We start from the raw sequence: 27,671 nt of genomic DNA on the forward strand, positions 1-27,671 counted from the left end.
AGCGACTTAGCAGCAGCAGCAGCAGCAGCAGGAGACATGGAACGGAGAAGATCCCACATGCCTTGGAGCAACAAAGACGATGCACCATTACAATTGAGCATGCGCTCTAGAGCCCAAGAACTGCAACTGCTGAGACCCTGCACCCTAGAGCCTGTGCTCCAAAATAAGAGAAGCCACCACAATGAGAAGCCTGCACACTGCAATTAGAGAGTACCCACTGCTCACCACAGCCAAAGAAAAGTATGCATAACAATGAAGACCCAGCACAGCCAAAAATAATAAATAAATAAAATTACAAAAAAATAAAATCTTTGACTCATAATCTGTGTCACCATACTTCTTTTATTTTTCCTTTTGTCTCATTTTATTTTATTTTATTGCTGAAGTGATTTTAATCTACAGATGAAAGACTCTTTAAATGATACTCAGAATACATTACAAACTTGGTTTTAAATTAGATTTGAGTCTAGAACAGGACTCACTCACAATGATTCCAGAACACAATGTGGAAGTGCAACAGTTAGGTGATGACTTCTTAACTGTTCAAGGGGATAAAGATCTTCTTCAAATATGGATGGAAATTAATCTGTAAGAGTTATTCTCCTTTATAGACTACAATATTATTGTCAGCTTCATATACTTTTACTTTATAAAGAACTCCCACAGGAAGAAATTTTTGGAGGTTTTCCCAGATATATATGGCTACATTTTCTGTTGTGCTTACAATGTCTGCAAAATACGGCACATCTAGATCCAGATTCTTATGATCAAGGGACTTCATAATCGCCTCCTCCATATACTCTTTGAGGTCAGTCAAATTCATGACCATTCTGTAACAGGATCAACCTTTGTAATTGTGCCCATGGCCATTTGGGTTGTTGCACTTCCTAAATAATTTCAAGTTTTCTTCATTACACAGAGATTTGCTGTGGAGGCAGTGGGTCACGCTGAAGGAGAGGAGACGGGACACTCGCTCCTGCCGGCGAGGGCCCGACACTGCCCCGTTCAGGGCTCTACAAGCCCACTCATTTTAAAAACATAATTTAAAGTGGTTGAATCATGTTGTATGTATACATACGTATCCTGGTTACTTCAAGTAACATTATTCCCTAAGCTATTTTCCAAGTTGCTCAATAGTTTCCATATTTATAATTTGTAGTGGTTGCAAAATAATCCATGTTTACTTGCCCACTTTTGTATTCTTGCACATTTAGACTGTTTGTTAACCTAGCACTCTTATAAGAAGGGTATATTGCCAAGATCAGAATTACTGGGTCAAAAGCTATGAACATTTTTGTAATTCTCAATATATAATACCAAATTGTGAAATACAATGCCAAAGGTTGGATTTTTTCATAAGAAAAAAGAAAGCATAAACTCAACACATGAAACTAGAGTAATTTACAAAATAGGTTTCTTAATTCCCTTCTAACAAAACTCTATCCAAAGATATGTTTAGTTGGGCTACACAGACTCAGTTCATTTTTCTAGCTTACTTGATCACTGTAGTACATTTAAACTTTAGTCTACTTTAGGACTGGTTTGCTGCTCGATACAGCGATTGTATTGATATAATCTTTTTGTCATTTGTACTAGAATTGATTTAAAAATCATTTTATATTAAAAGACTCATATTTTCCTCTTTATATCCTTACTCTCTTATTCATATGTTCTAGTTTTAGGTCTGACTCCAGCTCTTTTAATGTACCAGGGGAATAAACACTGATTTAATCTGGCTACACCCCATCACTCTGGCCTAGGTTAGCTATTCAAAAGTATTTAAGAGGTAGAATTAACTGTCTTCAGTAATTAACCAAACATCTAATCCCTCTCCTCTTTAAGAGTGAAAAGAGGCAGGTTTGAAGTTGGGTAGTGTTCTTGCCTGGAGAATCCCATGCCTGGCAGGCTACGGTCCATAGGGTCGCAGAGTCAGACACAACTGAGCTACTGAGCAGGCACGCAGGCACTGAAGTAAAAACCAGACAAGCTGGTTTAGACTTGGGTAGTTATGCCTCCAGGTAACAGGGGGCATGAATAGTAGGAATAAATAGTAAAAGCCAGTATTTTGGTTTATTCTGGCCACAATAATGTTGCTTAACAAACTATCCCAAAACTCAGTGGTTAAATCCCCAACTATTGTTCTTTCTTTTCCCTTCCCTCCTCTTCCCGCATCTTCTTTTTTAGTCATTTCAGTCCTGAGGCTATTAGGTAGGTCTGGGCAAGGTGGTATCTATGTTTGGCTGAGTTTGGGCAAGCCATGGCAGCCAGAGCAAGGTCCGACAAAGGTGAGGGGTGGAGTATGAGTAAGGTGAAGATGGTGTCTGCATGGGATGTGGTCTAGTTGGGGAGTCAAAGCCTGAGCAGGGTAAAAGAGCTTCTTCAGGTAGATGGAGTTGTGACAGAGATGGCGGATGGGTTACATACGGGGGCTCATAAAATAATATTGAGAATAATGAGAGAATAGGTACAACTATAGAAAGAAAAAAACTAGAGTAAATCCTATGCTATTGAACTGGAGTTGGGTGTGTCAATGTGAAGTCATGGTTCATATGTACATATTGTTGTTCAGTCACTCAGTTGTGTCTGACTCTTTGCAACCCCATAGACTGCAGCACGCCAGGCTTCCCTGTCCTTCACCATCTCCCGGAGTCTGCTCAAACTCATGCCCATTTAGACAGTGATACCATCCAACAATCTCATCCTCTGTCTTCCACTTCTCCTGACTTCTCCTCCTGACGTCCACTTTCCCAGCATCAGGGTCTTCTCAAATGAGTCAGTTCTTCGCATCAGGTGGCCAAAGTATTGGAGCTTCAGCTTCAGCATTGGGCTTTGCAATGAATATTCAGGGTTGATTTCCTTAAGGATTGACCGGTTGGATCTCCTTGCTATTCAAGGGACTTGCAAGAGTCTTCTCCAGCACCACAGTTCAAAAGCATCAATTCTTTGGCTCTAAGCCTTCTTCATGGTCCAACTCTCACATCCATACCTGATTGCTGGAAAAGTCATAGCTTTGACTATATGGACCTTTGTCAACAAAGTGATGTCTTGACTTTTTAATGCGCTGTCTAGGTTCATTGTGTGGATCACAATAAACTGTGGAAAATTCTGAAAGAGATGGGAATACCAGACCACCTGACCTGCCTCTTGAGAAATCTGTATGCAGGTCAGGAAGCAACAGTTAGAACTGGACATGGAACAACAGACTGGTTCCAAATAGGGAAAGAAGGAGTACGTCAAGGCTGTATATTGTCACCCTGCTTATTTAACTTCTCTGCAGAATACATCATGAGAAACGCTGGACTGGAAGAAACACAAGTTGGAATCAAGATTGCCGGGAGAAATATCAATAACCTCAGATATGCAGATGACACCACCCTTATGGCAGAAAGTGAAGAGGAACTAAAAAGCCTCTTGATGAAAGTGAAAGAGGAGAGTGAAAAAGTTGGCTTAAAGCTCAACATTCAGAAAACGAAGATCATGGCATCTGGTCCCATCACTCCATGGGAAATAGATGGGGAAACACTAGAAACAGTGTCAGACTTTATTTTGGGGGGCTCCAAAATCACTGCAAATGGTGACTGCAGCCATGAAATTAAAAGACGCTTACTCCTTGGAAGAAAAGTTATGACCAACCTAGATAGTATATTCAAAAGCAGAGACATTACTTTGCCGACTAAGGTCCGTCTAGTCAAGGCTATGGTTTTTCCTGTGGTCATGTATGGAGGTGAGAGTTGGACTGTGAAGAAAGCTGAGCGCCATAGAATTGATGCGTTTGTACTGTGGTGTTGGAGAAGACTCTTGAGGGTCCCCTGGACTGCAAGGAGATCCAACCAGTCCATGCTGAAGGAGATCAACCCTGGGATTTCTTTGGAAGGAATGATGCTAAAGCGGAAGCTCCAGTACTTTGGCCACCTGATGCGAAGAGTTGACTCATTGGAAAAGACCCTGATGCTGGGAGGGATTGGGGGCAGGAGGAGAAGGGGACGACCGAGGATGAGATGGCTGGATGGCATCACGGACTCGATGGACGTGAGTCTGAGTGAACTCCGGGAGTTGGTGATGGACAGGGAGGCCTGGCGTGGTGTGATTCATGGGTTCTCAAAGAGTCGGACACAACTGAGCAACTGAACTGAGGTTCATTGTAGGTTTTCTTCCAAGGAGCAGGGGTCTTTTAATTCCATCTAAGAATTTTCCACAGTTTGTTGTGATCTACACAGTCAAAAGTTTTAGCGTAGTCGTGAAGCAAAAGTAAATATTTTTCTGGAATTCCCTTGCTTTTTCTATGATCCAGCAAATGTTGGAAATTTGATCTCTGGTTCCTTGGCCTTTTCTAATCTGTAGTTAAGTATTCTGTTACTTAAAGCCAAAAGTCTTCTAACTGATATAGTGTGACACCATTAAAAGTCTATCACATTTTTTATAGAACAATAGGTATCTTGAGTATTAAATATTAGATACTTAGTGCCGCCAGCTTCTTGTTCACAAAAAGCTTTGTTTGTTGAAATGGTGAGAAAACACTGTGAACTCATGAGTATTATAAGTGAATAGGCTCCAAAATAAACACATACACACCAAAATGTACTTCATATGCATATTCAAATGTACTCTATAAATACATTCCTGTTTTAGAAGTCACTTCAGAAAGTGAAAAAGGCATTTAGTTCCTAACCCTGTCAAACATATATTATTAGATCTTTTGGTCTTCAGATCTCCTTGTTACTTTTTTTCTAAATCTTGTCTCCTCTTTTAAAGCTATGTCATTAATTTCTTTGTTTTTAAAAATATCTTTATTGCTTTAAATGTTTTTGTCTTTTTAAAAATATATTTTTACAATTATTACATGACTTCATCCTTATTGTAAAATATGCAAACGATAAAGATATACAGAGGGAGTTCCCTGGTGATCCAGGCGTTGGGACTCAGCCCTTTCACTGCCGCAGCTCAGGATCAATCCTTAGAGGAGGAATTAAGATGGTACAGACCAAAACAAGAGAAATGTACAGAACAAAATATAAGAATTCTTTATCTACCTTCAAATCCTTCTTTTTCCTCCAGAGATAAAATTTCTCCCCACCCACACATACACTATGGAAACTTTTCTTATGTCATTAAATATCCTTTGAAGATATTATTTTATGATTTTATAATAAACCATGTGTGAATATGCCACAATTAACTTAGTCAGTACCATATTTTGTATACTTGTTTCCAAGTTAAATAATGCTGTTGTCAACAAATCTTTTTACATATCTCTCATCTTTTCCCTAAGATAAGACATTGACTCAAGAGCACAAAAATATTGGCACATGTCACCAAATTGCCCCTCTCCAATACAGTCTCTCCAGTACAGTCTTGCCACATATAATCTCATGTGAATTTAAGCAGGCTGTTCTTCCTTCCTGTTCAGGACTGCTGAGTGCTGTAGAGTGCCTGTAGAGCGCTGTAGAGTGCCTTACACTGAAGACCTGTAATACTTCTACCATACTAAAATTGTATTTTATCCTCTCAAAAGTATTTGCCAAAAAAAGTGGTAGCATCTGGCACCCCTTGTTTTAATTTGAATTTAATTAATGGGGAGGTAGATTATGCCATTCACTGTTTCATTCATACATTTAACTAATACTTATTGAGCACTTATTCAATACCAGCACTATATTTGGTTTCAATATGATACAAACAAGGGCTTCCCAAGTGGTGCTAGTGGTAAAGAACCTACTTGCCAATGCAGGAGACATAAGATATGCAGGTTTGATCCCTGAATCGGAAAGATTCCCTGGAGGATGGCATGGCACCCCACCCCAGTATTCTTGCCTGGAAAATTCCCATGGACAGAGGAGCCTGGTGGGCCACAGTCCATAGGGTCACAAAGAGTCGACACAACGGAAACAACTTAGCATGCGTGCATGATACAAACAAATGATACAAATATAAAATAAGGTCAGACCCTGCTCTGGGGTACATAGCAGGGCACCCTAAAATGAATGGCAATGCAAGGTATCTTCTGAGAATGTACATACTTGGGGGTGAGATTGGAAGAGTTGGGACAAACGGGATTGTTACCGTAAACATCTGATTACACTGTAGGAGATGTTTTAAGCCAATGCTGTCCCAGCTTTTATTGCTAAGATAGAGGAAAGTGAATATGTAGTTCTGATAGTCTGAGGGTGGGATGGAGAAGGGAAGGGGTAGGGGAAAGGACAGGCATACAGAATATCTAGGAACTAGGAATCTCTCTAATTCACAAACTTTATCCCAAACATTCAAGAATATTTTGTATTTTATTCTATGATACCTCCACATTTAATATGAATTTGAGATATTTTAGATCACTTAACATTCAGAAAAATTGAAGGTTCTAAAATATACTCCTTTTTTACCCTATTGCTTCTCCATCACATCACTGCATATTTTGAGGGATATTACTGCTGTGGCCGGCCAACCCCAGTTGATGAAGTACAAAGTTAATATGCCACCAGAGCTGAGATCACCCTAAGGAGCTGCTGAATAATGTCCACTCCCTCTTTTAAGTTCCTATACAGTCAAATAATTGAAGTAAGGAGTCCCTAGGAGGGAAAGAGAAGTGGAGGCTACTAGCACGGTTGGGATACAGAAGGGAAGGACAATATTGGGGAGGGTGGACACAGAGCCTCTAAGCCAGCCTCAGGTAAGCGTATCAGACTCCAGGGACAGGGACCTAAAATAAAGACCAAAACAAATAAAATAGCTGCTGCCTCCTCGAAACCCTGCACGAAACAAGAAACAGTCCACTCTGCTTTGCAACCTAGTAATGGAGGGTGAGGGAGGAGACAACTCTTCTGCCTTCTCAGTCCTCTCTCCGGGAGAAGACCTAAACAGCAGCCAGTGGACATGGAAATGAGGCAGGAACATTGACTGATGAGAGGCAAACAGCTCAGCAGAGTCCCTGGAACAGAATTTAGGAGGGATTTTAGGAGGGAATGAAGGTGAGGGAAGAGACTGAAGTTCTAGCAATTTCATTATGGGGCCCTGAGCCAAAGATGCAAGTTTTCTAATGCATTCCCAGTAGGGGAGGAAGGTGCAGTGAGCAGTGTGGGGTAAGACCAAGAGCCAGAACTGTTCAAATGTGCCCCTTTGGCTGTGTGACCTAGGACAAGTAGCTTAATTTCTATGAGCCTGTTTCCTCATTTGTAAAGTAGTGATGCGTGTGTGTGTGTGTGTGGTCAGTCACTCAGTTGTGTCTGCCTCTCTGTGGCCCCGTGGACTGTAGCCTGCCAGTCTCCTCTGTCCATGAAATTTTCCAGGCAAAAATACTGGACCGGGTTGCATTTCCTATTCCAGAGGATATTCCTGACCCAGGGATCAAACCCATGTCTCCTGCATTGGCAGGTGGATTCTCTACTAGCGCCACCCGGGAAGCCCGAAGTGACTTCATGGTGTAAAATAATTATTATATTGATGACAAAATTTAGGGGAAGTTTTCAGTGCTCTTGCTCTGACATAAAAAAATTATGAATAATAATAGCATTTTCTTTAAACCTTTCTTTAAATGTTCTCAAAGCAGGTGGAACTTCTCCAGGGCCATTTTGACTTCATCTTTACATTCATAATGATTAGAAGCATGGCTGGGATTTAATGGACAGTTGCCAGGGGTGATGTCCACTTCAAAAAATTATCCTGGATCCCTCACAACTTTTTATATCTCTCTAGATTATAGTGAAAAGTCTGCTGTAATTACCTGAGCCTAGAACCAAAGTTAGTTTTCCATATAAATACAAAGTTTCCCCCCAGCTCTAATATACACTGAATTTTCTAGAAATGGGGGAAGGCTGTGTTTTGTTTCATTTGGAGTTTCACAAAGAACATTTCACCATTTCAGAAAAAAATCACTAACAATCACATTTCTCCCACTATTCAAGTCACTAGTTCAATACAATTGTAGCAATTATAGCTATTCATATAACATCACCTGCATTTATAGCTATTAATATGACATCACAATTCTAGGCACAGGTGCAAATATTTCACAGCCTCATTGTCTCATAATGTTGTCATGCCCAAGTATAGATACACTGAAATACGTATTTTGTTATAAAACACTTTCCCTTCATTTTTCTTTTATGTTCAACTTAGGACCTTCATTTTTTAAAATTACACATGTGAATGAGTTATTGTATGAATGAATTTTATTTCCAGATAACAAAGGAGATGTTGTGATGCATTTGTATTGGTAAAACAGGGATAACCCTTTCAGCACTACTGCCTTCAAAGAAAAACTGCCTTCCTAATAACGTAGTGATAATGACACTTGAGGCACGAGTGAAAGGTCCTCCAGTTTATACAGTCACATGTGCAGATGCTACGTGTACCTGTTGAACACCTGTGAGACTCGGAGGAATCTCAACGTGGCACATACACGAGGGTGAATTATAGTGTTCTCTCTTCCATTTGCTAGCTAAGGCTTCCAGCTTGAGTAATCGGATTGAAATAGACTCTCGGGAATCAGGGTTGCCTAGTCTGAATAAGGCACCAAGGCTGGGGATAAAGAGAGGTACAGAAAGAGGGTGGATCATTAGATGCCAGAACCCATGCAGAAATAAGGGTAATGCCAGTTAATATTATCAAGGCTGGTTATATACCAGGGTTTTACTTTACACATTAAATATTGTATCATTGGGGCATTCCCTAGCGGTTCAACGGTAAGGACTCTGCATTTTCACTGCAGAAGGCCTAGATTTGATCCCTGGTCTTGGCACTGAGATCTCGCCAACTTCACGAGACCAAGAAGACGAAAGAACACAAACCAATTTCTGAGAGACTGACAAGCTGTGTCTGATTATAAAGTGGACTAGATTTCCTGAATAACCCTCCGAAGGAAAACCAAAAAAACTACATAAAAGGATAATTTTAAAAATTATATCATTTAATCTTTACACTGAGCCTATAAAATAGGTACTGTTATTATGATCCCTATTTACATGTGAAGAAATTAAAACTCAGAGAACAGAAGTAATATCTTTAATGACCAAGTGCTAGCAAGTGGCAGAGGCTCAGGTCTGTCTGAGAGCTCTTGTGTTACTCCCTCACAGGGTTGATCTCATGAATGCTTCCCAATAAATCCACAGAGTAAAGGAAGCAGAATTAAGAGAGGGAAAAGATGAGCTCTTATGCAATCACAGTAACTCAAGGAACCTTCATAGCTGGAACAACTTTTCTGAGTTATCCCGAATTGCATCCATCAGATCTAGAATAGCTAACCTTGGGAAGACTTTGGGTGAAGTATCTCCCTCCAGCCAAGGGCAACTTCTGGAGAGGGGCTCAGCTAAGGCTGTTGTCTGCCAATACCCTTAGCAGCTGAGGAAATAAGTCTCTCAGTCCTGAAGGAAGGGAATCTGAGCAGCACAGCCCCAAACATAATGGCTTGAATAAGTTAGAAGTTTTTCTCTCTCTCTCGTAATAACTCCAAAGTAGGTGAATCCAGCCTAAAGTACAATGGTGCTTGCCAGAAGTTGGGGAAAGGGAGAATGGGGAAGTCTAGAGTTTCAATTTTGCAAATGAAAAGAGTTCTAGAGATAATCATTGCACAGCAACATGAATGTTAATACCCTTGAATTGTACACTTTAAATAGTTAAAATGATAAGTTCCATTTTGTGTATTCCACCCACAATAAAAAAAAAATGGTGGTGCATTAGTGGTAGTTGAGTTCTGCTTCTAAAAATCAGGGACTCTGACTCCTTCCATCTTGTAGATCCATTATCTTCTGAGTGGTTCTTCCCAAACTTGAAAATAAATGTGAGTATCTTGGGCATCTTGTAAAATTTCAGACTCTGATGAAGTACATTAGGAATGGGCTTGCACTAACGTTCTTTCTAATAAGCTCTGATGCTGATGATGCTAACCCAAGGACCACATTTAGAAGAGCATGATGTGTTTGTGATTTGGGAGCTGCACAAGTTACCTCTGTTCCCATTCTGTTGGCAAGAATTTAGTCATGTGGCCACATAGAGCTTTAAATTTACTACTTTGGAAGATGAGGAAACAGATTTTGGAGAACTGTCAGTCTTCCACGGATCTCACTCTAGATAGCAGTTTTTTCATCTGTGAAATCAGGGTCTTTATACCTCTAATTCCCCAGGGGCACTAGTGGTCAAGAGCCCTGCCCGCCAGTGCAGGAGACAGGAGAAATGCAGGTTGCATCCCTGAATAGGGAGGATCCCCTGGAGAAGAGCATGGCAACCCACTCCAGTATTCTTGCCTGGAGAATCCCCACAGACAGAGGACCATGGCGGGCCATGCAAAGAGCCAGACACGACTGAAGTGACTTAGCACCTATACCTCTAACAGTCTGGGGTTTTGTGACATCCAATGTGCTCAGCTGTAGAAACCTGATTCTGTTACTTATTGCTGCTTTCTTGCAAGGTGACAAGAAAAAAAAAAATCGTTGTAAGACAAGGAAGATTGTAAAATTTTGTTTATTACTGGCTTTCTTCTAATGGAAGTTCATTATTGGATGAACAGGATTTTAGGTGTGAAGAAACCAGAAGAATCCTAAATTGCCCTGCAAGAGAAAATGGAGAGATTTGTGAGGTTTGGAAGGATGATCCCAGGGGCCCTAAAGCAGATTATAACCAGGTGCCCCTAACAAGGCTGCCTGAAAAAAAAGACTTATAGGGCAAGAAGGTCTGGAGATGAACTTGGGGGGAAAAAACAAAACTGGTTAATGGTGATTTATATTAAGTTTTACTGTGTGTTATATGATGCAACACTCCAATCTATTTTGTCTGCAAAATCTTCCTTCTATTGCCTTGTAGACTAGATTTTCTTTTGAGATAGAAAGGGAAGTACTGAGTCCTACCCTAATGGTAACATAACTCAGGAACAATCACTATCACTGATTCTATAAGACTCCCATATATCTTCAACACTTGCTTCAAAATAAAAAAGAAGACTACAACACACATACACAAGCGTGTGTGCATGCACGCACACAACAAAAAACAGACAGGCTTCCAGCTGCTCCAGAGGCTCACTGAAGTAGGTTTCTGTTGTGATAATTTACTATGGGGGCCTTAACTTTCGTTTGTGACCTCAGTAACAGTCAAATAATTCTTTTTGAGTTTCTTTCCAATTTTACACTTCCATGCCTCAAACTTGAATGTTGAACAGAAGTACAACTGAAAGTAAAAATAAAAGTCACTCAGTCATGTCTGACTCTGCAACCCTATGGACTGACTATACAGTCCATGGAATTCTCCAGGCCAGAATATTGGAGTGGGTAGCCTTTCCCTTCTCCAGAGGATCTTCCCAACTCAGGGATTGAACTCAGGTCTCCCACATTGCAGGAGGATTCTTTACCAGCTAAGCCACCAGGAAAGCCCAAGAACACTGGAGTGGGTAGCCAATCCCTTCTCCAGCAGATCTTCCCAACCCAGGAATCAAACCAGGGTCTCCTGCATTGCAGGCAGATTCTTTTCCAACTGAGTTATCAGGGAAGCCCAAGTACAGCCGAGACAACCATAATTTATCATTTCGGTGGTAGCAGGAAGGCAGAAATAAGCAGTGAAGAACTGAAACAATATAATTTAGTCCAAACAAAACAAAACACAAAACAGATATACTTAGAGAATTAAAGATAAATTGCCTTTCTTGGTTTGGCAATCTATATCATTACATCGATTCTTCATTTTTTGCCTTGAGTTATAATTTTGCTTTTAAAAAACAACCATCATTTTTTAGTGTGTTTTTGCTCCGACTGTACAAAAGGAAGCACCTTGGGATAAGATTATTATTTATATGGAATAGGTAACAAAGGTACATGGTGCAAAGTGTTAATGGTACGAGAGCATATAGGGACATGTCCTTCTCTATAAGTCCCTCAGTCCCCTGGAGGCAAGCAATTGTCTCTTGGGTATCCTTAAAGAGATATTCTGTAGATATGTAAGTTAAGTAGGATGTTATAATGAGACACTTTCTGTCTTAGTTTCAGCTGCAGCCTCAAAGGTTGAGAGAAAACAGTAACTACCACATATATTCACATTCCCAAGAAAGTGGTACTTTCCAAACAGGACTTACAAAGTTGAGAATCAAATGATAGCTTTCCAAACTTTAACCAGTTTTGAGGGTATAAAAGACTTGAAGCTGAAGTGACCTGAGGAGGATTTTCTTTGGAGAGGACTGTGTCATGTCCATGGAGATTGGGATGTCATGTCCATGGGGATTGGGACGTTTCCCCTTATCTTAAACCAAAAACAAGACTTCAAAGAGATCTCTTCTAGGGCTGGGCTGGATGGCATCCTGCATATTTGTTGGGGGCAGGGCATGGTGGGATGGTGTTATACACAGCTGGGGAATCTAAGGTTTTATGGCTTCAGGTCTGAAGAAGCAGAAAATGAAGAGATCAAGTTTCCCTGGGAGCTGCATTGATTATGTGGACCAAGTGGATTCATGGACAAAAATCGGGCTGAAACTGGCTTAAAAATAACATTGCTCAACTGAGTTGCCTGGAGGGGCGTGAGACCCCAGAAGAGAGAGAGAGAAATCATCAGACACGCAAGGGCTGAGGGTTAGAGGTGTAAGTTCCCTGCTGGAGAAGGGCATCCCCTACAACACAGAAATTACAATTGGAGGTTCGTAGTTGGGGGATCCCCAATAAAACGATAAAAGAGATCAAATATCACAACTGGTGGGGTCTTCCTTGGTGGCCAAGTGGCCAAGACTCCATGCTCCCAATAAAGGGGGCCCACGTTCGATCCCTGGTCAGGGAATCAGATTCTACAGGTGGCAACTAAAGATCCCACAAAGTGAAACCGAAAGTTGCTCAGTCCTGTCCAACTCTTTGTGACCCCATGGACTGTGGAATTCTCCAGGCCAGAATACTGGAGTAGGTAGCCTTTCCCTTCTCCAGGGGATCTTCCCAACCCAGGGATCAAACCCAGGTCTCCCACATTGTAGGCAGATTCTTTACCAGCTGAACCACAGGGGAAGCCCAAGAATACTGGAGTGGGTAGCCTTTCCCTTCTCCAGGGGATCTTCCCGACCCAGGAATTGAACCAGGGTCTCCTGCATTGCAGGTAGATTCTTTACCAAATGAGCTATCAGGGAAGCCCAAAAAATCCCACAAGTGGCAACTAAACTCGAATATCTGGTGTGCTGCAACTAAGACCCAGTGCCAAATAATAAATAAATAAATATTTTTTTTTAAAAAGCATCACAACCAACATCTGCTACTCCTAGGAGACCACACCTAAAATGACCTGTTTGCCAGTCAAGTGTGACTTTTTCCATCCTTAATTTCTCCCTCTTCTTTTAACCCTGAGTGAAAGTGAAAGTGAAAGTGAAAGTGTAGTTGCTCAGTTGTGTCCGACTCTTAGCGACCCCATGGACTGTAGCCCACCAGGCTCCTCCATCCATGGGATTTTCCAGGCAAGAGTATTGGAGTGGGGTGCCATTGCCTTCTCCAATTTTAACCCTGAGGAGTCAGAAAAACTTAGAAAAGCAGGCCAGAGGCAGTAGAGGCAGAAGATGGAGGAGTCAGAAACCTTCTCACCTGCCCACTCCACAAGCCCACAGCCAACTGAGCTGTAGGAAGGATAACTTCTAACTTACAGAGGGGTTTGGAGTTTCAGTTAGTTCACTGATCAATTTAATTGCAGCAATGAAACTATTATTGAAAATAAAAGGGTTCAAGAGACTTTTTTTTTCCTAAGGGTTGCCAAAAAAATTATGATCTTGCACAAGATTTCTTCCAAGGTTTAAAGGGATAGTTAAGGGGAAAAGTAAGGTTGCTTTTTACTTTTATCTTGAGTGTGACCCATTTAATAGGATTTTTTCAAAAGCATATGTGTGCATACCATACATACTGTTCTATGCTTTCTTTTTTTATGTAGCTGGGTGGCTGTTCCCTATTAGTATGTATAAATTTACTGCATTCTTTTAAACAGCTGCGTAGTAGGCCATTTTTAAAAGGATGCACAATGATTTATTTTAATCATTCCTTTTTAGGGTGTTGTCAACATATTAGTAAGTCTTAATTTGTAATGAAAAATGCAGAAAAAATTTAAAACAAACACCTTAACTGCTTCTACCATAGTTAAATAAACACACTTCCTAAGCATCTGTTTATTTTATGTGAAAGATATTTCTGTTTTTCCAGGAATTTTGTTTTTGTTTTTTTAAAAAGACCTTCGTTGCTAAGCTTTAGAGTAATCTACATAACACTGATTATCCACTGGATGACTGTCATTAGTGATTGGAAGCCGAGACTGAAAGTATTCAATAGTAAGAAAAGCAATTATAGTTAAATTAAAATCATTCTGGAACCTGGTTGAGCCATACACGCACACACAAAATTTTCTACCTATTCCAAATTGTATTACTTTAATGATACCTAGGAGGGTAAAAGCAGACCAGTTGTTTATTTTAAAAATCACTTTTTTGTGTGTTGCTGCTGCTGCTGCTGCTAAGTCGCTTCAGTCATGTCCAACTCTGTGCGACCCCATAGACGGCAGCCCACCAGGCTCCCCCATTCCTGGGATTCTCCAGGCAAGAACACTGGAGTGGGTTGCCATTTCCTTCTCCAATGCATGAAAGTGAAAAGTGAAAGTGAAGTCGCTCAGTCATGTCCGACTCTTCGTGACCCCATGGACTGCAGCCTACCAGGCTCCTCTGTCCATGGAATTTTCCAGGCAAGAGGCTTGGAGTGGGGTGCCATTAGTTCTGTGCTATTGGGCTTCCCTAGTGGCTCAGTCTGAGAAGGCAATGGCAACCCACTCCAGTGTTCTTGCCTGGAGAATCCCAGGGACGGGGGAGCCTGATGGGCTGCCGTCTATGGGGTCACACAGAGTCGGACACAACTGAGGCGGCTTAGCAGCAGCAGCAGCAGCAGTGGCTCAGTGGTAAAGAATCCTCCTGCAATACGAGAGACCTGGGTTCGATCCCTGGGTTGGGAAGGTCCCCTAGAGAAGGGAAAGGCTACCCACTCCAGTATTCTGGCCTGGAGAATTGCATGGACTATATCCTCCATGGAGGCGCAAAGAGTTAGACATGACTGAGCAACTTTCACTTTCACTTTCTGTGCTATTATGTTATAAATTCAGGACACTGTTCTAAGTCCACCACTACTGTTAACTCATTTAATCTGCGTAACAACACTAGGGAGTAAGTATTATCATTATACCCAGTTTATAGATAAGGAGATGGAGGCCTAGAGAAGCTAAGTGACTTGGTCAAGTTCACATAGCTGGAAAGTGATAGAGCAAGGATTGGAATGCAGGACGTCTGACTCCAGAATTCATGATGGTAGGCACTATACCACGTTGTCCCCCTGTAGACTGACAATAAATCGGTCACATCACTGCAGAGATGAAGACTTGCAGGGTGCTTCTTAAAGCAGAAGTAGCCCTCAAGCCATGATCTCCAACACTATCATCAGGAACAGCAAAATATGATGACGAGTGCCACTACACAAACGACACTATTCTGCTCTTATGGATAAGAGAGATACAACATGGCCTCTGCTCTTGAAAGGATTTAATCTAATTTTCCTGTTCACTTCAGTTGCTCAGTCATGTCCGACTCTTTGTGACTCCGTGAATCGCACCACGCCAGGCCTCCCTGTCCATCACCAGCTCCCAGAGTTCACTCAGACTCACATCCATCAAGTCCGTGATGCCATCCAGCCATCTCATCCTCGGTCGTCCCCTTCTCCTCCTGCCTCCTATCCCTCCCAGCATCAGGGTCTTTTCCAATGAGTCAACTCTTCGCATGAGGTGGCCAAAGTATTGGAGTTTCAGCCTCAGCATCAGTCCTTCCAATGAACACCCAGGACTGATCTCCTTTAGAATGGACTGGTTGGGTCTCCTTGCAGTCCAAGGGACTCTCAACAGTCTTCTCCAACACCACAGTTCAAAAGCATCAATTCTTCGGTGCTCAGCTTTCTTTGCAGCCTAACTCTCACATCCATATATGACCACTGAAAAAACTATAGCCTTGACTAGACGGACCTTAGTTAGCAAAGTAATATCTTTGCTTTTGAATATGCTATCTAGGTTCGTCATAACTTTTCTTCCAAGAAGTAAGTGTCTTTTAATTTCATGACTGCAATCACCATCTACAGTGATTTTGGAACCCCCCAAAATAAAGTCTGACACAGTTTCCACAGTTTCCCCATCTATCTGCCATGAAGTGATGGGACTGGATGCCATGATCTTCGCTTTCTGAATATTGAGCTTTAAGCCAACCTTTTCGCTCTCCTCTTTCACTTTCATCAAGAGGCTTTTTAGTTCCTCTTCACTTTCTGCCATAAGGGTGGTGTCCTCTGCATATCTGAGGTTATTGATATTTCTCCTGGCAATCTTGATTCCAGCTTGTGCTTCTTCCAGCCCAGAGTTTCTCATGATGTACTCCGCATATAAGTTAAATAACCAGGGTGACAATATACAGCCTTGATGTACTCTTCTTCCAATTTTGAACCAGTCTATTGTTCCATGTCCAGTTCTAACTGTTGCTTCCTGACCTGCATATAGGTTTCTCAAGAGGCAGGTCAGGTGGTCTGGTATTCTCATCTCTCTCAGAATTTTCCACAGTTTCTTGTGATCCACACAGTCAAAGGCTTTGGCATAGTCAATAAAGCAGAAATAGATGTTTTTCTGCAACTCTCTTGCTTTTTCCATGATCCAGCGGATGTTGGCAATTTGATCTCTGGTTCCTTTGCCTTTTCTAAAACCAGCTTGAACATCTGGAAGTTCATGGTTCACGTATTGTTGAAGCCTACCTTGGAGAATTTTGAGCATTACTTTACTAGCGTGTGAGATGAGTGCAGTTGTGCGGTAATTTGAGCATTCTTTAGCATTGCCTTTCTTTGGGATTGGAATGAAAACTGATCTTTCCCAGTACTGTGGCAACTGCTGAATTTTCCAAATTTGTTGGCATCTTGAGTGCAGCACTTTCACAGCGTCATCTTTCAGGATTTGAAATAGCTCAACTGGAATTCCATCACCTCTACTAGCTTTGTTTGTAGTGATGCTTTCTAAGGCCCACTTGACTTCACATTCCAGGATGTCTGGCTCTAGGTGAGTGATCACTATCATGATTATCTGGGTTGTGAAGATTTTTTTTTTTTACAGTTCTTTTGTACAGCTTGGGACTGGAGGAGAGCTAATATGTGAAATGGTACCAAACAGACTAAAAGAGAGAGATCTTGAATCCTTACCCAACTGAGAATTTAGGTACTGGCCACAGAGAGTTACCAGTGGCCTCTGGGGTGGTTGTGGTGAGAAGAGTCAAAGAGTTAAAGAGTTAAACTCATGTGGAGAGGAGCACGTTTGCCCATCTAATGTATGGGAAATCAAGGCTCTAACCTATTACTCCTGAACTCCAAACAGAACTCTTTCAATAGTAAACATTTGAAATTTACATGACTGGCTGATTTTTTTTTTTTTTTTCTTTTTTGGCTGATCTTGATAAGCATTCAGTTGAGAGACATCTAAGGTGGGAAGGAAATCTCAGATGCCTACAGCGGCCATGCTGATGACTGTACCTGGTGTACATGGGTGTAGCAGTCAGGGTAGCAAAGTGAGGACTGCTTGCTTGCTCTGACACCATTCAACAGCAGCTCAGGATTTTGTTTATTTCATGCCAACAATCATTGTGAATGTGGTAAGTAGCCACTCTAGGAGAAGTAGTACCAGCTGAAAAGGGAAGTAGATTGAGGAAAAGTTAAATAAACACACTGGTTTTATTCTTTATGGTTTCTAAGGGGAAGTAAGGCTTCTCAGAGTTGATGGGTCTTCCACAAAGGATGTGTTTATGACAAAGACAAAGACAGCTGGATTGTAGGTCCCGCCCTGGTATTTTGTGTTCTGAGTCTTTAAACAGGCTTCACACTTATTTTCAGAGACAGAAAGGAAGGGGGGAAACTAAAGAAACTGGGTCAGACAACAGTCAGCCTTAGGTGGGATGGGGTGGGGGTGGAACCCCAGGAAATAGAGCAGGTGGTGACAGCTGTCAGTAGTAGAGGAATGAGTGCTGAATCCCCGGGGAGCCTGCTGAAAGCAAGTGACTCCAAGGGGGGTGGCCTGGAAGTGGGAATATAGCTGACTCCTAGCAGTCTTGTCCATGGAGTCCTGGGACAGTGCCAATGGTAACATCTTTAAAGCAACTAAACTGGAGAATCTATGAAATTCTGCTGAATGAATAAGTTAGTTAAATCATGATAATGTTTCTGGTATAAATATTTAGATCATTTGCTTTGATTTAGATCATTTGCTTTGATTGACCCACTGCTACCATTTAGTGTGAAATCATAGTTCACGTTGGGCGAGGATGGGGTGGTGGTATACTTGCAGTCAAGTAAAAAACTGGGCTAGAATAGCTGGATCTTTATCTTTTATATTTAAGAGACAATTTATTTAAAATTTATTTTCTTCCTCAGCTACATAGCTAAAAATCTCGTCTTCTTGTCTTCATGCCCAAAATAAGCTTCTAAAGTAATGAAAGGTCTTAAGGAGGAAAAGAAACAGGGTGATGAAATTTCTTAGCTTTACAAATAAGGGATCTTGAGACCTGTAACTTTATATTTGCAGGTGAAAGAATAGTCTGGGCCTCTAAGTAACATTAATTACATGTAAGTAGATTTGCCATTATCCTCTGCTTTAGAGTTATCCAGAAGATTTTATACAAATTTCTTCTTAGGTTACTTCAAGGCACAGTATGGTTTACTAAGTAATACTAGTTTTCTAAAAGGAAGTCACATATATTGAAATAGTCTACCAAATTACTCAATACACATGGAGTTACCTTTTTAAAATGTTCCTATTGAAAGGATCCATATATTGTTTGGTACCAGAAGCCCCTCTAACTACAATTTAAAATAAAGCTTTAAAAGATAACTGTTGAAATAAGTGAATTGGTAATAACAATTTGAAAATACACTGTTAAACAATACCTTTTTAGTTGCTTAGCAAAATATTTATTACAAACAAATTATGCTTCAGTAAAAGTATGCTGTATTAAAATAGAGCTAGTCCCTTAAGATCTCTTCTTCTAGGATAAATTTCCCCACTCTGACAAAAGGTTTCCAGAATGTGGCAGGTGGGTGGAGCATGTAGTCTTACAGCCTAAGCAAAACAAACTTAGGAACAGATTTTAAAAAATAGATTAAGTGTTTTCTAAGCCACTGCTTGCCTACACTAGCCAGCTGAAGGCTTTAAATAATTTAATCTCTACAACAACTGCCAGCTCCAACTGGAAGCCTCAAACAAGGACTGGATTCACTGAGGACTCCAACAGGTGCAGTCTAATAGTGCTCCCCTAAATTTGCAACTGATCTACGTTTATGCATGTGTAGAACTCTATATTCTTAATTAATTCAATTAATCCAAATACCTCTTGTTTTGTCCCATCTTCCACTAACATATTACTTAAGACATTCCTCTGTTGTTTTTTTCCCCCAGAGAAACACTTAGCACAATGAGTGGCATATGAGTTTGTTTTCGATACTGCTTTTCTAAGCCCCCCTTTTTTACAGTTTAAGTTTTGGAAAGCAAATTAACTAATACATTACTTTCTTCCTGTTGTTATTGTTATTTCTATTCAACTGACTCTTCTATGTTATGGCTTGCTGAGTGCCACGAGAATTCCTCAGATTTTTTTTTTCCTTTTACACATTAATAAAATGTATAAGAATGTACTTCTTGCTTATGTAGTTAAATATATCTATAGAGAAAATTTGCACATAGCTTTCATGTAATCAAACTAAGATAACTTTGCCTATCTCGTTTCAGTTCAGTTCAGTCGCTCAGTCGTATCCAACTCTTTGCGACCCCATGAATCGCAGCACGCCAGGCCTCCCTGTCCATCACCAACTCCTGGAGTTCACTCAGACTCATGTCCATCGAGTCCGTGATGCCATCCAGCCATCTCATCCTCTGTCATCCCCTTCTCCTCCTGCCCCCAATCCCTCCCAGCATCAGAGTCTTTTCCAATGAGTCAACTCTTCGCATGAGGTGGCCAAAGTACTGGAGTTTCAGCTTTAGCATCATTCCTTCCAAAGAAATCCCAGGGTTGATCTCCTTCAGAATGGGCTGGTTGGATCTCCTTGCAGTCCAAGGGACTCTCAAGAGTCTTCTCCAACACCACAGTTCAAAAGCATCAATTCTTTGGTGCTCCGCCTTCTTCACAGCCCAACTCTCACATCCATACATGACCACAGGAAAAGCCATAACCTTGACTAGACAGACCTTAGTCGGCAAAGTAATGTCTCTGCTTTTGAATATGCTATCTAGGTTGGTCATAACTTTTCTTCCAAGGAGTAAGCGTCTTTTAATTTCATGGCTGCAGTCACCATCTGCAGTGATTTTGGAGCCCCAAAAAATAAAGTCTGACACTGTTTCCACTGTTTCCCCATCTATTTGCCATGAAGTGATGGGACCAGATGCCATGATCTTCGTTTTCTGAATGTTGAGCTTTAAGCCAACTCTTTTCACTCTCCTCTATCATGCCCTCACTAATCAATGTATTATGCTGTTAAAATAAGATCTTTGCCAGTCACACAATAAAAAGAAATTTAAAAACCAAGAGCTAACTGGATATCCCATGCAAAGTAATGAAGTTGGACCCTCACCTTATACCACATACAAAAATTAACTCAAAATAGCTTAAAGATCTAAATCTAAACCTAACACTATAAAACTTCTAGAAGAAAACAAAGGAGAAAAGCTTCAAGACATTGGATTTAACAATGATTTCTTGGATATGACACCAAAAACACAGGTAACAAAAGCAAAACAGACAAATTGGAACTACATCAAAATTTAAAACTTCTGTGCCTCAAAGGAAATAGTCAACAGAGTGAAAAATCAACTTAGAGAAAAGGAAAAAATATTTGCAAATCATGTACCTGATAAGAGGGATATAAAGAACTCTTACAACTCAACAACAATAAAAACAATTAACCCAATGTAAAAATTGACAAAGGACTCGAATAGACGTTTCTCCAAAGAAAATAAACAAGTGACCAACAAACATATGAAAAGATACTTAGCATTACTAATCATAAGACAGGCAAATCAAAACCAAAATAATTACCATGTAATCTATCATTCCTAATTCTAGGTATATACTAAAAAGAATTCGAAAACAGGATCTCAAAGAGATATTTGCACACCTATGTTCATTGCAGCATTAGTCACAGTAGTCAAGAGGTAGAAATAACCCAAATGTCCATCAATGGATAAATGCATAAAGAAAATGTGATACATACATACAGTGGAATATCATCCAGCCTTTAAAAAGAAAGCAATCCTACAGTATACAACAACATGATGAACCTCAAGGACAGTATGCAGTGAAATAAGCCAGTCACAGAAATACGATACAGTTCCACTTATATGAGGTATCTAAAATCACAGAAAGTAGAAAGGTTGTTGGCAAGAGCTGGGGAAAAGAAAGAGGGAAATTAGTGCTTAATGGATCCAATGTTTCAGTTTTATAAGACGAAAGTGTTCTAGAAGAAATTTGTTGCACATAATGAATATATTTAAAACTATTGAACTCTATTTTTTAATATAAATTTATTTATTTTAATTGAAGGCTAATTACTTTACAATATTGTATTGGCTTTGCCATACATTCACATGAATCCGCCACGGGTGTACATGTGTTCCCCATCCCGAACCCCCCTCCCACCTCCCTCCCCATCCCATCCCTCTGGGTCATCCCAGTGCACCAGCCCCTAGCATCCTGTATCATGCATCGAACCTGGACTGGCGATTCCTTTCATATATGATATTATACATGTTTGAATGCCATTCTCCCAAATCATCCCACCCTCACCCTCTCCCACAGAGTCCAAAAGACTGTTCTATACATCTGTGTCTCTTTTGCTGTCTCACATACAGGGTTATCGTTACCATCTTTCTAAATTCCATATATATGCGTTAAAACTATTGAACTCTCTACTTAAAAATGGTTAAGATGGTAAATTTAATGCAGCATATTTTTTTACCACAATAAAACAAATAAATGAATATCAAGGGGAGAAACCCCAAAGCTACAGCTAACTTCCCAGTTAAATTCTTTCTCTAATAGTTTTTCTTCCTGCTCCCAAGGTTTATAGAATTATTTTTTTCCAGCTTTTTATTCTGTAAAACTTAAAAACAGAAAAGTTGAAGGAAGTATAAATGGAATGTTTATCCTAGATTTATTTAATTATCAACATTTTGTCACATATACCTTTTCTTTCTCTTGCTGTGTCTTCCCCCCACACACACACTAACATGTATACATATATGTATATATACATATATGTACATATGCACAAACATATACATACATAACTATACTTACTGTACTAAACTATTTACAAGTTAGTGGCATACATCATGACACATTACTCCTAAATCAGTTCAGTTCACTCAGTCATGTCCGACTATTTGCGACCCCATGGACTGCAGCACTCCAGTCTTTCCTGTCCTTCACCAACACCTGGAGCTTACTCAAACTCATGTCCATTGAGTCAGTGATGCCATCCCACCATCTCATCCTCAGTTGTCCCGTTCTCTTCCTGCCTCCAATCTTTCCCAGCATCAGGGTCTTTTCAAATGAGTAAGTTCTTCTCATCAGGTGGCCAAAGTATTGGAGTTTCAGCTTCAACATCAGTCCTTCCAATGAATATTCAGGACTGATTTTCTTTAGGATGGACTGGTTGGATCTACATGCTGTCCAAGAGACTCTCAAGAGTCTTCCCCGGTACCACAGTTTAAAAGCATCAATTCTTCAGTGCTCAACTTTCTTCACAGTCCAACTCTCACATCCATACATGACTGCTGGAAAAACAATAGCTTTGACTAGATGGACCGTTGTTGGCAAAGTAATGTCTCTGCTTTTTAATATGCTGTCTAGGTTGGTCATAACTTTCCTTCTAAGGAGCAAGCGTCTTTTAATATCATGTCTGCAGTCATCATCTGCAGTGATTTTGGAGCCCCCCAAAATAAAGTCTGTCACTGGTTCCACTGTTTCCCCATCTATTTCCCATGAAGTGATGGGACCGGATGCCATGATCTTAGTTTTCTGAAAGCTGAGCTTTAAGCCAACTTTTTCACTCTCCTCTTTCACTTTCATTAAGAGGCTCTTTAGTTCTTTGCTTTCTGCCATAAGGGTGGTATTATCTGCATATCTGATGTTATTGATATTTCTCCCAGCAATCTTGATTCCATCTTGTGCTTCATCCAGCCCAGCATTTCTCATGATGTACTCTGCATATAAGTTAAATAAGCAGGGTGACAACATACAGCCCTGATGTACTCCTTTTCCTATTTGGAACCAGGCTGTTGTTCCATGTCCAGTTCTAACTGTTGCTTCTTGACCTGCATACAGATTTCTCAGGAGACAGATAAGGTGGTCTGGTATTCTCATCTCTTTAAGAATTTTCCACAGTTTATTGTAATCCACACAGTCAAAGGCTTTGACATAGTCAACAAAGCAGAAGTAGATGTTTTTCTGGAACGATCTTGCTTTTTCCATGATCCAGCGGATGTTGACAATTTGATCTCTGGTTCCTAAATCCAGCTTGAACATCTGGAAGTTCATGGTTCAATGTGTTGTAGAAGCATGGCTTGGAGAATTTTGAGCATTACTTTACTAGTGTGTGAGATGAGTGCAATTGCGCAGTCGTTTGAGCATTTTTTGGCATTGCCTTTCTTAGGGATTGGAATGAAAACTGACTTTTTCCAGTCCTGTGGCCACTGCTGAGTTTTCCAAATTTGCTAGCATATTGAGTGCAGCACTTTCACAGCATCATCTTTTAAGATTTGAAATAGCTCAGCTGGAATTTCATCATCTCCACTAGCTTTGTTCATAGTGATGCTTCCCAAGGCCCACTTAACTTCGCTTTCCAGGATGTCTGGTTCTAGGTAAGTGATCATAGCATCGTGGTTATTCTCACTAAAAATGAGAATGTTTTGGAGAATCATAATATACCAATAATTATTACACTTGTGAAGAAAAAAAGTATCTATGACACTTGTTAAAGATGATAAAGCAAAAAAAAAAAAAAGGTGACAAAGCAGACTATTCAGAGAGAACTACCACAATGGGGTTTTATAGTGTGCAGCAGAGATTGAGCTCAATGCCAGCTCCAACAAGGACAAGTGGGGATTAATATGGAAGAAGCAGGGCGAAGGTCAGTGGATAGAAAATTACTAAGAGGAAACATAGGTGTGGGGAGATTCTGGCTAAATCAATTTGAGAGAATTCTTGCTAAAGGCAGACCACAGTGATTAGATATAAAAGGTGGGGGATGGGAAACTTGATCAGATCTCAGCAGTGGTCAGATAGCAATGGTGGGAAATTTTTCATAAACTGGCCCAATGGGATTCTTGCTAAAACCATACCAAATGGGCCAAGGACAGAATCCACAGTTAGAGGCATAGTCAGTAAGAAGATTCAGAGGAGCCTGACTCAAGTTAGGTCATAGGAGAGTCTTCATCACATTCATGAAATTAAACATGGATACCACATTCAGTTCAGTTCAGTTCAGTCGCTCAGTCGTGTCCAACTCTTTGCGACCCCATGAATCGCAGCACGCCAGGCCTCCCTGTCCATCACCAACTCACGGAGTCCACCCAAACCCATGTCCATTGTGTCAGTGATGCCATCCAACCATCTCATCCTCTGTTGTTCCCTTCTCCTCCTGCCCTCAATCTTTCCCAGCATCAGGGTCTTTTCAAATGAGTCAGCTCTCTGCATCAGGTGGCCAAAGTATTGGAGTTTCAGCTTCAACATCAGTCCCTCCAATGAACACCCAGTACTGATCTACTTTAGGATGGACTGGCTGGATCTCCTTGCAGTCCAAGGGACTCTCAAGAGTCTTCTCCAACACCACAGTTCAAAAGCATAAATTCTTCAGTGATCAGCTTTCTTTCTTTATAGTCCACCTGTCACATCCTTACATGACTACTGGGAAAACAATAGCTTTGACTATAGGGACCTTTTTTTGGCAAAGTAATGTCTCTGCTTTTTAATATGCTGTCTAGGTTGGTCATAACTTTCCTTCCAAGGAGAAAGCATCTTTTAATTTCATGGCTGTAATCACCATCTGCAGTGATTTTGGAGCCCTCAAAAATTAAGTCTGAAACTGTTTCCACTGTTTCCCCATCTATTTGCCATGAAGTGATGGGATAGGATGCCATGATCTTAGCTTTCTGCATGTTGAGCTTTAAGCCAACTTTTTCACTCTCCTTTTTCACTTTCATCAAGAGGCTGTTTAGTTCCTCTTCACTTTCTTCTATAAGGGTGGTGTCATCTGCATATCTGAGGTGATTGATATTTCTCCCGGCAATCTTGATTCCAGCTTGTGCTTCTTCCAGCCCAGCGTTTCTCATGATGTATTCTGCATATAAGTTAAATAATACTATATTAGTATTCACTAAACAGTCCGTGTTCAAATGTCCACAACTGTCACAATAATGTCTCTTATACCTGTTTCTATTTGTCTTGTTTTAATCAAGGACATTCAATGAAGGATCACATATGGTGTTTAATTGTGATATCTCTTTGGTCTCCTTTAACCTAGAATAGTTCTTCATCTTTTTTGTTTGCTTTTTGTCTTTTGTAACATTGACATTCTTTAAAAGTCAGAACAGTTGTTTTGCCAAATGTCAGTCACTCTGGATATCCTCATGACTAGATCTAGGTTAAAACCATATCAGGATACTGCATTGTTGATTTGTGTCCTTTCCCTATCAGGAAAGTATTAGCTGCCCCATCATGTCTGACTCTTTTTGACCCCAATGGACTGTGGCCTGCCAGGCTCCTCTGTCCACAGAATTTTCCAGGCAAGAATACTGGAGTGGGTTGTCATTTCCTTCTTCAGGGGATCTTCCTGACCCAGGTTCAAATCCGGGTCTTTGCAGGCAGATTCCCTACCAAGTAGTATGCATTAAAGGGTTAACTCAGCAGGCTTGATTGGTCAAACTCCACACCTTCCAAAGAAAGGACTGGTTGGACCCCTATGTCCTCCGGGGAGATAACCTCTGAGCCCTTGAATGTCTAACAAAAATAATGTTTTTGTATGCTCTCGAACTTGGACCATCCCATATCCGTTTGATCAGATAATTTATGCTAACAATTTGATAATCTGGTGACTGTACCTGTTTTTATATGTTGCATGTCTATGTGACTGACTCTCAAAACCTGAGACACCCAGGCTTGGGTCAGCTTCTTTGGTTTGCAACCCTTCATACATATTGTCACACATGGTTACTGAGAGAATTAAGTGCTGTCCATTGGACTAAGAGGGGACAACCAGAAGCCATACTCCCGGTTCCTCATAGACTTGGTTCTGTGCTCCTTTTCAATCTGCTGAATTCGGTCTCTATCCTTTTGCTATCATAAACTGTAACTGTGATCACAGCTTTTTTGAGTTCTGTGAGTATTTCTAAACAATGATCAAACCTAAGGGAGTCTTAATGTTAGTTTGCTTTATTATAGATGTTAACTTTGTTCATTTGACTAAGTTCCTTTCGAATGCCTCCAACAGGATTCTGTAGAGTGATACTTGGATACTGGATAAGCATTCTGTTCCCCAAGAGTCTTCTACATAAGAGTTTTAGCGTTTTTTGATGACTCTTGTATAAATCAGTTATGACTATGGGAGCTATAAAATGGCGATATTTTTCTGTAATAACATGGACTCGTAAGTTCTTTTTTGTTAATCAATGAGTGGTAGCCCATTCCTATTATTATGTACTTCAACACTCAACTTGGTTAATATTTGACCAGTGGGACCTGCCTCAAGCTGACTCTTGCATCCCCATCAGTTTTTCTATACTTGCTTCTTTTTTTTTAATTGGAGGATAATTGCCTTACAATATTGTGCTAGTTTCTGCAGTACATCAACATGAATCAACCATAGGTCCCCTCCCTCTTCTTGTGTGTATGTGTTTGTTTTGTCGCTAAGTCATATCCTACTCTTTTGCAACCCCATGAACTGTAGCCCACCAGGCTCCTCTGTGCATGGGATTTCCCAAGCAAGAATACAGGAGTGGGTTGCCATTTCCTTCTCCAGGAGATCTTCCTGACTCAGGGATCACACCTGAGTCTCCTGCTTGGCAGGAGGATTCTTTACCACTGAACCAACTGGGAAATCCCTTCCTTACTTTCTAATACAATGAGATATCCTAAACTCACCTTGTCTTTCCCTGCCCCAGCTTGAAATCAACGATTTCTCCAAGTAGCCCTTATTCCTTTTACTTTCCTTGAACATTAATCCTAGAGTCATATGTAGTCTATAAGAAAAGATGAAAAGAAAACAGGGTCAAATTAGTCTACCAGGAGACTAGGAGTAAAATTCCAATCTACTTACAACCTTGAGTCCTTGATTGTAGATGGTTCTTTGGCTATTTCTTTAAGAAAACCTCATGCATGCATACTTTCCTAATTCTCTAATTGGAAAGTATATCGTATGTTGATACAATTCCCTCCATGACCTAAAACTCTGAGAAAGTGGTTTAACACATAACAGGATTCCAGAGAAACTAAACTCTCCTTTTTATAAAAAACCAACATCTTCTGACCTTCCAACTGTTAACAAACCTTGTCAGAGCAGATTAAGTCAGACTATCCCTATCTTTAGGATAGATATAGATATCCTCTCTATAGAATAGCAGAAAATATTCAAAAATTATAATCTGATATG

The 27,671-nt window shown here is 40.5% G+C and overlaps 1 pseudogene; it reads right to left on the bottom strand.

Annotated features, from left to right (window-relative positions):
- LOC102181060 lies at window positions 596-17,578 on the bottom strand (annotated as a pseudogene).

This window comes from Capra hircus, chromosome 15 (assembly GCF_001704415.2).
Source record: "Capra hircus breed San Clemente chromosome 15, ASM170441v1, whole genome shotgun sequence".
Lineage (NCBI taxonomy): Eukaryota > Metazoa > Chordata > Mammalia > Artiodactyla > Bovidae > Capra > Capra hircus.